Genomic DNA, 12,050 nt, shown 5'->3' with positions numbered 1-12,050 from the left:
AAAAAAGCATTTTCCTTATTAATTACATAGTAGAAGGAACTAAAAACATAGAGGATATTTGTTTGTTTCAGTGAAATATCAATTTTATTTCACAAGTGAGCATCAAAAATTGATATTTTCACGAGTGGCGTAGCCATGAGTGAAAATGACTTTTTTTGGTGCTCACGAGTGAAATAAAATTGATATTTCACTGAAACAAACAAATTTTCTTTTTATTTCATGTGTAAAACTCTATTTTTGTTGCGTAATTTATAAAAATGTCGAAAATCGCGGGAAAGATCAACAAAAAGCATAACACAAATGACGTCATTTTAACGACGTCATCGTCATTATGGTCCCCGGTATTCATAACGCCCGGTATACAATTTGACTTCAATTGCGACGGAGGACCGGAACAAGTTCGGCAAAAACAGTGAAAATAAAAATGATAATCTACTGTTTCAAAACTGTGGATTATCACTTTTATTTCACTGAGAAAACTCTATAATTCACTGGAAAACATAAAATAAAAGAGGGCAATAATGGCCCTGTATTGCTCACCTGAGTACTATTGCTCAAAATGATATGATCAAGTTTTGACATAGAGCACATAGGCATACACATTAAATATCATCAGGATAAACATTTTCTTGTAACAGTCCCTTTTGACCTAGTCAGGGCCAATTTCCATACCATGTTTGAGGGTCCTAGGCTCAAATCCTGCATTTTTGTACTAACATGACTATTCCTTACCCTGGAAGACTTAAATAACATTTAAAACCAGTCTCATTAGATGCTGCTGAGATAGATTCATTTACATAAAATAAAGGGAGGTAATTTGTCATAAATTCAGTCAAAAGTTATCTACCCTGATTGTCCGAGTCCATCTGATGGCACAAATGACATTTCAAATCAGTATCTTCATTGGTTACTGAGATACACCCATTTTAATTTGAAACAAAGGGAGGTAATCTGACATAAAATCAGCCCATACTATCTACCCTGATTGCCTCAGTCCAACTAAAGACAATAATGAAATTTCAAATGAGTTCTATAAATATTTACTGAGATAAATCCATTTTTATTAAAATCAGGGGAGGTAATCATGCATTGGTATATGCATGTAGAAGAGACAGAGTACAAGCCTATTCAACAATATATTAGTAAAGTATTCATTTCGATAAATGTTCAATCAAGAGTTATCTAATATGACTATTTCTTACCATGGAAGACATAAATAACGTTTCAAATCAATCTCATTAGAAGCTGCTAAGGTGTATTCATTTAGATAAAAAATAAAGGGAGGTAATTTGTCATAAATTCAGTCAATATGTATCTTCACTGATTGTCCAAGTCCATCTGTTGACATAAATGAAATTTCAGATCAGTATCTTCATTAGTTACTTAATTTGAAATAAAGGGAGGTAATTTGATATAAAATCAGTCCATAGTTATCTACCCTGATTGTCTCAGTCCAACTAATGACAATAATGAAATTTCAAATAAGTCCTGTAAGTACTTACTGATTTAAATCCATTTTGATTAAAATCAGGGGAGGTAATCAGATAAAAAATAACTCTGGAACCTATGATTGGATCTGACAGATTCGTCATGGAATTTAAGATTTATTGTTGTCGAAGATATTTTGAAAGTTTGTATCAAATCAAACCATAAATGAAGTCTCTATATTGCTGCAAAAGCCAAAATAGCAAAGTTTGTACCTTTAAGGGGCCATAACTCTGGAACCTATAATGGAATCTGGCCACTTCAAGAAAGGAACCAAGATCTTGTGGTGATACAAGTTGTGTGCAAGTTTGTTTAAAATCAAATCATAAATGAAGCTGCTATTGTGCAGACAACGTCAAAATAGCTAATTTTAGCCCTTTCAGGGGCCATAACTCTGGAACCCATTATGGGATCTGGCCGGTTCAAGACAGGAACCGAGATCTTATGGTGACACAAGTTTTGTGCAAGTTTGATTAAATTCAAATCATAAATGAAGCTGCTATTGTGCAGACAAGGTCAAAATAGCTAATTCTGGCCCTTTCAGGAGCCATCACCCTGGAACCCATAACGAAATCTGGCCAGTTGAAGAAAGGAACCAAGATCTTATGGTGATACAAGTTGTGTGCAAGTCCGGTAAAAATCAAATCATAAATAAAGCTGCTATTGTGCAGACAAGGTCAAAATAGCTAATTTTGGCCCTTTCAGGGGCCATAACTCTGGAACCCATAATGGGATCTGGCCAGTTCAAGAAAGGAACCCAGATCTTATGGTGATACAAGTTGTGTGCAAGTTTGGTTAAAATAAGATCATGAATGAAACCACTATCATGCAGACAAGAAATTGTTGACGCACGGATGGACTGACGACGGACGAAGGGTGATCACAAAAGCTCACCTTGTCACTATGTGACAGGTGAGCTAAAAATCACACTTGGTATTCGGCTATCCACTCATGCGAGTGATACTGTCCTCGTTTGATTTAAATACATGTAGGCTGTTCAGGATTTATAAAAACAATGGCAACATCAGACACATATCTATGGATGTTGAACATTTTACAGCCATGAAATAATGAATTTGGGAGTTAAATAATTCATCTTCCTCATCTTCCTCTCATTGAATCTTTTTTAGCATTATTACAATTTATTATTTGAAAAAAAAAATCTAAGCTGTACCATGCATTTTTCTAGTATTCTTAGCAAATGAACAATTAAAGAGTGTCAATCGCTCTAAAATCAGGTGCATTAATATCATTCAAGTTAACATAAAAGAAAAGTTTAAACCACCATGTAAATCTGAGCTGATGATCAGGTATTAGAGCAGTATTACAGCGCGTGGCGTGAAAAGGAAACAAGAATTTCATTGGGAAAAATCATTTATACAGCAGCACTGATAGGAGTAAAGTGTCCCTGATAACAGAACAGGAATGTAATAGATATTAATTTTGTACCAAGTAAGTTTTTATTTACTTTTTAGCTTTATCCTCATTAACTGTTGTTTTGTTTTTTTGTAATCTGAAGCTATGATGTATAAATTACTGTATATTTTTTGAATATTTAAATCAGTGAAAAAAAAAAAGAAAATAGTTTAATTCGACTGTCATCAAAATCTTTTTGTAAATTTTATTTTACTACTACAGAATCACAGAATGCACACAACATTGTGGCTTAACTTTGATCTTGACAACAATATTTTGTTATTTACTCACTCTGTCATGTGGTTTTTTTTTTTTGGATTTTTTCCTACAGCTTTAATCATAAATTTTTCGTTTCATCCTGTTTTAAATTACCTGCACTTTTTTTTCAAACTAGTTTAAGTGACAATGCTAAAGTAAAAAGTAGACCTGGGAACAGTCATTACAGAAGCCTTCAAAACATTAAATATCTCTACCATAAAATCCTCTTTAATAGCACTTTCTTGAAAACCTTACAATATCTCCTATCACTGACTCCAACATCAGCCTAGAGAGAAAATAATATTCCTAGAAAATTTAAAGGTATACTAGACCCAAATTTGATATTTAAATACATGAAAAAAAATACCACCAGTAGTTTATGTAAACATAGAATAAACAAATTTATGTGTATTAAGACTATAAAATTGGTTAAAAATAGTACACACTGTATACATGTACAGCTGAAAACAGTATAATGTATACTACAATAAAACAAGAGATCACAGAGTGATCTTGGCGCCCACCAATGTGCTATTTTTGAGTGTTCCAAATTTCAAGACTTACTGACTAGCTCAAGGTCAAATTTCATTTCCGTACACAACAGTGTGCATGTGGTCCAAATTCGAAAGCTGTAGCTTGAGAAATGTGAAAGTAGGTCACTAGATCAATTTCAAGGACGAAATGTGAAAGTAGGTCACTAGGTCAAAATCAAGGTCAAATTACACTTCAGAACACAAATTTATGCATGTGGTCCAAATTTAAAGCCTGTACCTTCAAAAATGTGAAAGTAGGTCACTAGGTCAATGTCAAGGTCAAAGTTTGTTTCGGTACACAATCCTATGCAATGTGGTCTAAATTTGAAGCCTGTAGCTACAGAAATGTGAAAGTAGGCCACTAGGTCAATCTTAAGGTCAAAGTTCATTTCGGTACACAAAACTATGCAAGTGGTCCAAATTTGAAGGCTGTAGCTCGAGAAATGTGAAAGTAGGTCACTAGGTCAATATCAAGGTCAAATTTTATTTCGGAACACAGAACTATGCATGTGTTCCAAATTTGAAGCCTGTACCTTCAAAAATGTGAAAGTAGGTCACTAGGTCAATGTAAAGGTCAAAGTTTGTTTCGGTACACAAAACTATGCATGTGGTCCAAATTTGAAGGCTGTAGCTTGAGAAATGTGAAAGTAGGTCAGTAGGTCAAAATCAAGGTCAAATTCCATTTTAGAACACGGAACTATGCATGTGGTCCAAATTTAAAGCCTGTACCTTCAAAAATGTGAAAGTAGGTCACTAGGTCAATGTCAAGGTCAAAGTTTGTTTCAGTGCACAAAACTATGCATGTGGTCCAAATTTGAAGGCAGTAGCTACAGAAATGTGAAAGTAGGTCACTAGGTCAAAATCAAGGTCAACTCATGTCAAGGTTCATCTTGCCACTCAAAACCATACATGTGGTCCAAATTTGAATGTTGTAGGTTATTGACAAGATTTTAAAATCTTTTCCCTATATAAGTCTATATGAACCATGTGACCCTCCAGGGTGGGGCCATATTTGACCCTAGGGGGATAATTTGAACAAACTTGGTAGAGAACCACTAGATGATGCTACATTACAAATGTCAAAGCCCTAGGCTTTGTGGTTTGGACAAGAAGATTTTCAAAGTTTTTCCCTATATAAGTCTATGTAAACCATGTGACCCCCGGGGCGGGGCCATATTACACCCCAAGGAAATAATTTGAAACATCTTGGTAGAGGACCACTAGATGATGCTTCATACCAAATATCAAAGCCCTTACTAAGGCTCTGTGGTTTTGGACAAGAAGATTTTCAAAGTTTTTCCCTATATAAATCTATGTAAATTATAGAAATAAACAAAGGGCCATAACTCACTAAAAAATTGTTGAACCAGTCTGATTTTCAGGGGGACACAACTAGGGTACCAATACATCATTCTGACAAAGTTTGGTTAAAATCCCCCCGGTAGTTTCTGAGGAGATGCGATAACGAGAAATTGTTAACGGACGGACGGACGGACGGAAGGACGACGGACCACGGACGCAGAGTGATTTGAATAGCCCACCATCTGATGATGGTGGGCTAAAAACTGGAAGTTTTTTTTACACATCAGCTGTTTCTGCATGACATTTGATTATGAATGTAGCTTTATGTAGACATTTTATTTATATAATTAGTGAAGTTAAATATATTTGTTATGAATGATCAGCATTTGAAGTAAATAGCTAAATATAAAATATTTCAATGAAAGATGAGCAGAATACATCTTTAAGTGTCAGTATGAAGAAATAAATCAACATAATATTACAGATTATTTATCTCAACTCTAAAGTTAAAAGCTGATCAGTGAGATTTTTTTCTGAAGCAGATTTGATATCTAAATTAACACTTTCCACTGATATTGAAAGCTATTGCAATTTTGTTTTAAAACAAACAGATAATGATCCAATGGAATGACATAGACACAAAACAGAAATAAACTGATTCCAAGTATATAGAAACTGGATTATTATAACTTTTAAAGGATCTTAAAGTTGTCTTTTCAATGTTTAAATAAACAGATAAAGAGAACTTGTCAAAACACTGCAGCCTCTAAAACCAATATAAAAACAATAAAGTGCATTCGGAATTAAAAGGAAGTACTGCTCTCTAAACCCATTCTGTTTTAAGGAAGTAATAAATACAAAACTTTGACCTTTCAGTATGAAAGTTGGCCAAAACATCATAAAATTTGACTTTAATTCTAATCTACACTGAAAATCACCTAAATGAAACATGCTGAATATGCACTACTATAGGCTTGACACTCAGATCACTTTTGTGCAGATTGGTGTAAATTCCTGACAGACAGACAGAGACAGACAGACAGACAGACAGTATTAATCAAACATAATTATATTATGTTAAAATGTTTTCTCCTGACCATGTTTGAAAGAGAAAGGAATGTATACTGACCACACTTCAGAAGTGATGAACAGGAACACATTAAATTCTTTGTTTGCCATCATAAATATTCTCATACACAAACAACAAGAGCTATCGCTATTATTGACAAATGCCCCCACCCCCACCCTTCCCTGCCGAAGCAGACACGAAAAAAAAAAAAAATCACTCATCATTTTGGTAATGAGACACCCAGGTCTTAAAGCAAGACACACCTTCTAAATATGGTTAACATTTGTGTCAAATTATATTAAACAGACAGACAGACAGACACACACATGGACGTACAGTGCTATGTTTTGCGGGGTGGGGCGAGGGGTGCGGCATAAAAACAAAATTTACAAGCAGTAAAGTGAATGACGCATTAGATATTGGTAATTATTTGAACTGTTTAAAATGTTATATCAAGTTTGTTTATGTATGGATTAAACAAGTGTGTAAATGACATAACCTATAGTAATTAAGCTTAATGGGATTTTTTTCAGATATATAAAGGAGAATTATTATATATACACATCAATGCAGTGTCATTCACAAGTGTCTGATCAGACAGCAGGAATAAAGCAAATACTGGTAAGTCTGTACTTAGTAACTTTTTCCCTCATCATTCTTTACTTATGTGATTTGATTGCAACCTGTAGTTCAAAGATGTACATAATATATAATGACTGATGAATGTGAATAAATAATGGCAATTATTGAAAAATTTAATTATACTGTTATTTAAACACTAGCCAATTTTTATTGTCTACCTTTACCCTAAAAGTTGAACCTTACAAGTCTTCATAGCTCTAGGTCTTTTCAAAGTGAGTTTTAAATTATATAATCAATATTACATATCCCCTGACCTGTTTTATAAAAATATTCTATTTAGTATTTGTGAATGCAATTTATGACTTTTTATGTGGGCAGTTTTTCTATGGATATATGAAAAAAATCTAATTTTTTTTTGCATGAAAATTGTTTACATATTTCATAACTAAAAGAGACATTCTAGGTGAATAATGATTATTATTAAGAATGCATTCAGTACAGTCTATTTATCCTTCCCAAAGTCATAATTAACCTTTATTGTCCGTAAGTATTGACCTGGCACTCATGAATATTCCGTATATTTCCGTAAATTAATTTTCGGTGACCGAACATAAATAACGATATAACTAAATATTACATATATTATTCCTAACTGGTATATTGTCACATGTGCAGGTAGTTGTGCGGACAAAGCGTTTACCTGCCAATATCTGGATTGTGGGTTCGAGTCCTACGTCTGACCATATCTTTTTTTCCCCCTCAAAGTTTATATGCAGACTGAATACTACTCATTTGATCAAACGTATCGTGATATTTATCGTTCATTTATTAAAAGTAATCATATTTACCCGTTGCAAAATTTGGAATAAAATTATTTTAAAACTATTTTAGATAAAAAGACAAATTACCTGTCACCAGCGTTCCAGAAAAAAAGTACAAGAGAAAAGAATTGAAATTCATGAAATACGATAAATTAAATAATATAAACGATTACATTACAATAAATTAAATTGAAGAAAAAAAAAGCTCTACGTATGTGATTTCGAACCCGAGGTAATGAACGTGGAAGTCAGACACGTTACCTCTACACCACCGTGTCATCGATAAACGTTACATGTTACTTTAGTAATGTAGATACTTTCGGGATACTAATATTGCGTAAATAAACGAAAACGCCCGAAATATTGGCGAAGATTAATGAGTGCCAGGTCAATACTTACGGACAATACCAAGCTAAATTCTTAAAATGGACTGGTTTATCATCCAATTTGGGCATTACCATTTATTAATAGAAGGTTGTTCACTGAAAATTTACTAACTTCTTCTTGGTACGCACATAGCGAATTGACTAACTGAATAGTGAAAAGTGCAGACCAAGATGAGCCTAGCACAGATGTTGGCAGTTATTTGCGGAGAACAGGTTTGTACTGGTACAGAATCCAGGAACACTGGTTACTGACCGCTGATAAACCCAAAACAAGCAAACTGACTGTTAGGTGCATGGTAATAGGAAGTACTGTAGCTAGAAGAAAAACTGATGCAACCAAGCAGATATTAATTATTGATTTATATTTCTGGGTTCAGGTGGGACTGTGATTGGGTTGTAGGATTGATAGATGACCTTTGGCTATGGTGAAAGTATTACATAATAAAGAGAAAATATTACAAATGGTCAAAAGACAGCCCTAGAAAGATAGATATTTGAATTGGGGGTTTTGTTAAAAATTTAGAGAAAAAAACATTCTTTTTTCAGCTGTTCAGAAAAATAAAACCCCTGAAACCACTAACCCCTAATAGATGGCTACTGCAAAAGTAAAAATAAAGGTTGAATCAACCTCAACTAAAGATAATTTTTTGTTTGCTGATGGTATGACTGGATCAAGACTCAGTTAAGGCAGCTGGTGCTTTAAGATGTTTGAATAATTTTATTTTCATGCAAATTCAATTATTTCAAGGGCAATCCTTAAGTTGTTAAACTATTGTCTGCTATCAAGTAAGATAATTTCACTCAAGTAGTCTACTTGATATACAAGTATGATATCATCTGATTTCTGTCACATTGTTTAAGAGTTGGTAAAACTGACTGGTTGTTAGAGGTAACTTGGTGTATAATACCCCCTTCGTAGTGTCAAAAGGCACAATAACAGGTAAGGATTCTTCCTACGCAAATTCTTTTTATGTTCATGTACAACATACAAACATGATTGACAAAAATTAGCAATATTTTTTTTCTCTGTTTTATGCAGCAAATTATCAGCTGTTTACCCTAGCATAAAATAGCTATATTTTCCCAAAGATCCTTATATTTTCCCCTTGGAATTATCAGAAAATGTTTTGCAATATGCAAAGCCTTTACAAAAATCAGCCTTTCAGTATTTGTTCTGAAGGACTATGAGATCAATAATTACATCAGGCTGTTTATTCCTGACACCTGTGACAATTCCTGTTGTTTAACAAAGCCAGTCATTCAATTATGAAACTGGGCAAAATGTTATCAGTTTGTTTTTTTCAACTTAAATATGCACTGGTCTTAATTGTTAAAGTATGGCAACATTTAATTTTCTGTGCTCAGGTTTTAAAACAGAGAAAAAATTAAGAGAATGACACCTATGAAGTAGAACTGTCAAATTATCTAAGGGAAGGAATAGTTTTTAGCTAGACTGAACACTTGTGTAAACAAGAGCTGTCCGTAAGACCGCACGCTCGACTTTTCTCAGTGCTTAATATTGACTCTGAATTAGAGTTTTGCCAGTAAAAGGGGCATAAATCTGTCAAAATTCTAATCAGAGTTATGGGATAGTTTCTTATTGTGTAGCCTTGATAGTAAATAACTATTTTAAGTTTCAAGTCAATAGTTTTGATAGTAACAGAGATATTGGACGTTATATAAAACTTTAACCAAAAAATTCTAAGTTAAAAAGAGGCATAACTTTGTTAAAATTCAAATCAAAGTTATGGTCCCAGGGGATTTTTTCTCCTGGTGCAGACTTTTACAGTAACTAATTATTTCAAGTTTCAAGTCAAAAGCTTTGATAGTAAATTTGACTTTATCAACAAGAGTTGTCCATAAGACAGCCATTGAGTATAATGCTCGACTATTCGAAATATTGTCCCAGAAGCAGGAAAATATTGCCCAAAATGTTAAAATATCGAAAGAGTTTAAAGTTCAAAAGAGGACATAATTTGACCAAAGTGCATGTCAGAGTTATGGGACTAAATGCTATCAAATAGTTTTATAACCAAGAAGGCACACGTGAAGTTTCAACTTAATATCTGCATTTGTTCTGCAGATAATTAACTTGCACGCAAAACTTTTACCAGAACTTTCTAAGTCCAAAAGGGGGCATAATTTGTCCAAAATACATGTCAGAGTTATGGGACTTGACCAAGTGAGGTTGGTAATTGATCTTGAAAAAGAAAAAATAAGTTTCAAATCTATATGCCTTTTAGTAACAGCTGTATGTACTTGCACGCAAAACTTTCACCAGAATTTTCTAAGTCCAAAAGGGGGCATAATTTGTCCAAAATGTAGGTCAGAGTTATGGGACTTGATGCTATCAACTAGTTTTATAACCCCGAAGACACATGTTCAGTTTCAATTCAATATCATTCTGCATTAGTTTTGGAGATATTAACTTGCATGTAAAACTTTAACCAGGATTTTCTATTAAGTCCAAAAGGGAGCATAACTTGCTCAAAATACATGTCAGAGTTATGGAACTTGACCCAGTGAGGCTGGTAATTGACCTAAGATACAAAACCAAGGTGTGACATTTAATTATAAGTACATACTAATGATGCCAGATTCAGCAGAATCCCTGAATTAAGATGAAGTTAATGAGTTCATGAACTTTATGAACTGTTCATCATCATCATGATTTATCATGATCATTCATGAACTGTGTAACTGAATAAATTCTAAAATGTGTTTATAAACAGTTTATGAATAAGATACATGTAATGAACTGAATATAGTTCCATTTTCAGTTTATGAAACTTTCATGAACAGTATATGAATTTATCCATGAGTAAATTCATAAACAGTTCATGAACAGCTCCTTGATAGCTTTCATTATTCTTCAAATAGTAAAGCTGTAAAGATAATCAAGTCTGGATTATAAATATACAATGTCAGGAATATAAAGATAACACTGGGCTTACAACCATGAAAAAAAAATGTAATTTTGTTCTTAAATAAATGACCTCTAACCGGGCCAGGGCTGTTTATACAGCAAAATACGGTATCGATTGCAACATAATTGATATATTTTACATGACTACTTACTATATTACCTGTCTGAAGTTCAACACCACATTAAAAATTAAAAACAACTGAAATTTATTTTGATGTCATGCAATCAAATAGTCAGAACAATTGAACTGCAAGTCATTCATTAAGTGTTACATAATACTGTAATGATAGGAAATACTACTTAACTCTTCCCATTTTTTTTTATTTACTAAGTCACATTTATCAGCTACTTTCATGTTCAAAAAAATGCTAATTTGCTTAATATTTATTTCTGTTCATACTCTAAAACTCATTTAACTAATTCCTATAGTATAGCAATGAATAATAATTATCTTATATCATGACAATTTAGAAACACAGTATCAAGTGGTTAAAAAAATCGCTTAGCATGTTAAAATACTATCTTGAATGAGGTAAAGTAGCTGTTCTCAATTTCATAACAGTACACTCATGGATTTTCCATTTGTCGCAATGCGTAAAAAATGCGCAAAGGGAGATATACGTGGAAATTCATTCATTCATAATTATAGCAGCAATGACAGTTGATAAAAAAGATGGACTATAGCAATTTCAGGCAAGTAATAAAGAGTTTTGATTACTTTTAAGTTTGGTTTTTGCTAGTTATGCAATGTGAAAACTGTTAGTTCAAATTTATTCTTTATCATATAAATCTGTGAACAAAATGTAAACTCTTTTATGTCTGTATGGGTATAATTCATTTAGGCCTGTTTTCAGTTGCATTGATTTGCAGAAAGAAACAATTATTTTTGAGACTGTATTATGACTGTCTAGCTTGGTTATTCTTTGTATTGTTGGAATGTACTGCAGGTAACATTTGGTGTTTATTAAATGACTGTTACAACTCCTTCAGTGAATGGAAGACATTGAATGGTTTAACCCTTATCATGTTAGGCACAACTGATTCTGCCTTTGCTGCTTTGTGCAGTCTGATTAAGATCTGCACTGTTCACCATTCAGTCAGTATCTTTTTTGTAAGCACCCCTTTTTAACAGTTACTGGTTCTGTCCAAATTGGAAGATGGACATTATAGAAAGGGTTAATTGTAACAGTTATACTATAACAGGTAGATTCTAGTATTACTGAAATACAGCAGAAGCTTTTTCAGGGGCCACTTAAAATTAAGCATGAGTCA

At 33.2% G+C, this 12,050-nt stretch overlaps 1 protein-coding gene and 1 long non-coding RNA gene across 23 annotated transcripts in view; one reads left to right on the top strand and one right to left on the bottom strand.

The window, feature by feature from the left end:
• The window catches only part of LOC123529752 (serine/threonine-protein kinase TBK1-like), a 264,731-nt gene that overhangs the window by 60,606 nt on the left and 192,075 nt on the right, over positions 1–12,050 (bottom strand). The gene's annotated exons all lie outside the window — the stretch shown is intronic.
• Positions 1–12,050, top strand: part of LOC128548003 (uncharacterized) — a 217,683-nt gene that overhangs the window by 16,410 nt on the left and 189,223 nt on the right. For 5 of the 8 annotated variants that reach the window (XR_008366859.1, XR_008366861.1, XR_008366860.1 and 2 more), the window contains exon 2: positions 6,597–6,684. This is a non-coding gene — a long non-coding RNA (uncharacterized LOC128548003). Of the gene's footprint in view, positions 1–2,560; positions 2,938–6,596; positions 6,685–12,050 lie in introns of those variants that run through there. The other 3 variants (XR_008366863.1, XR_008366865.1, XR_008366857.1) reach the window with 3 other exon arrangements.

Source organism: Mercenaria mercenaria, chromosome 13 (assembly GCF_021730395.1).
Source record: "Mercenaria mercenaria strain notata chromosome 13, MADL_Memer_1, whole genome shotgun sequence".
Lineage (NCBI taxonomy): Eukaryota > Metazoa > Mollusca > Bivalvia > Venerida > Veneridae > Mercenaria > Mercenaria mercenaria.
The sequence above is the reverse complement of the archived record's forward strand: the minus strand, read 5'-3'. Positions and strand labels throughout refer to the sequence as shown.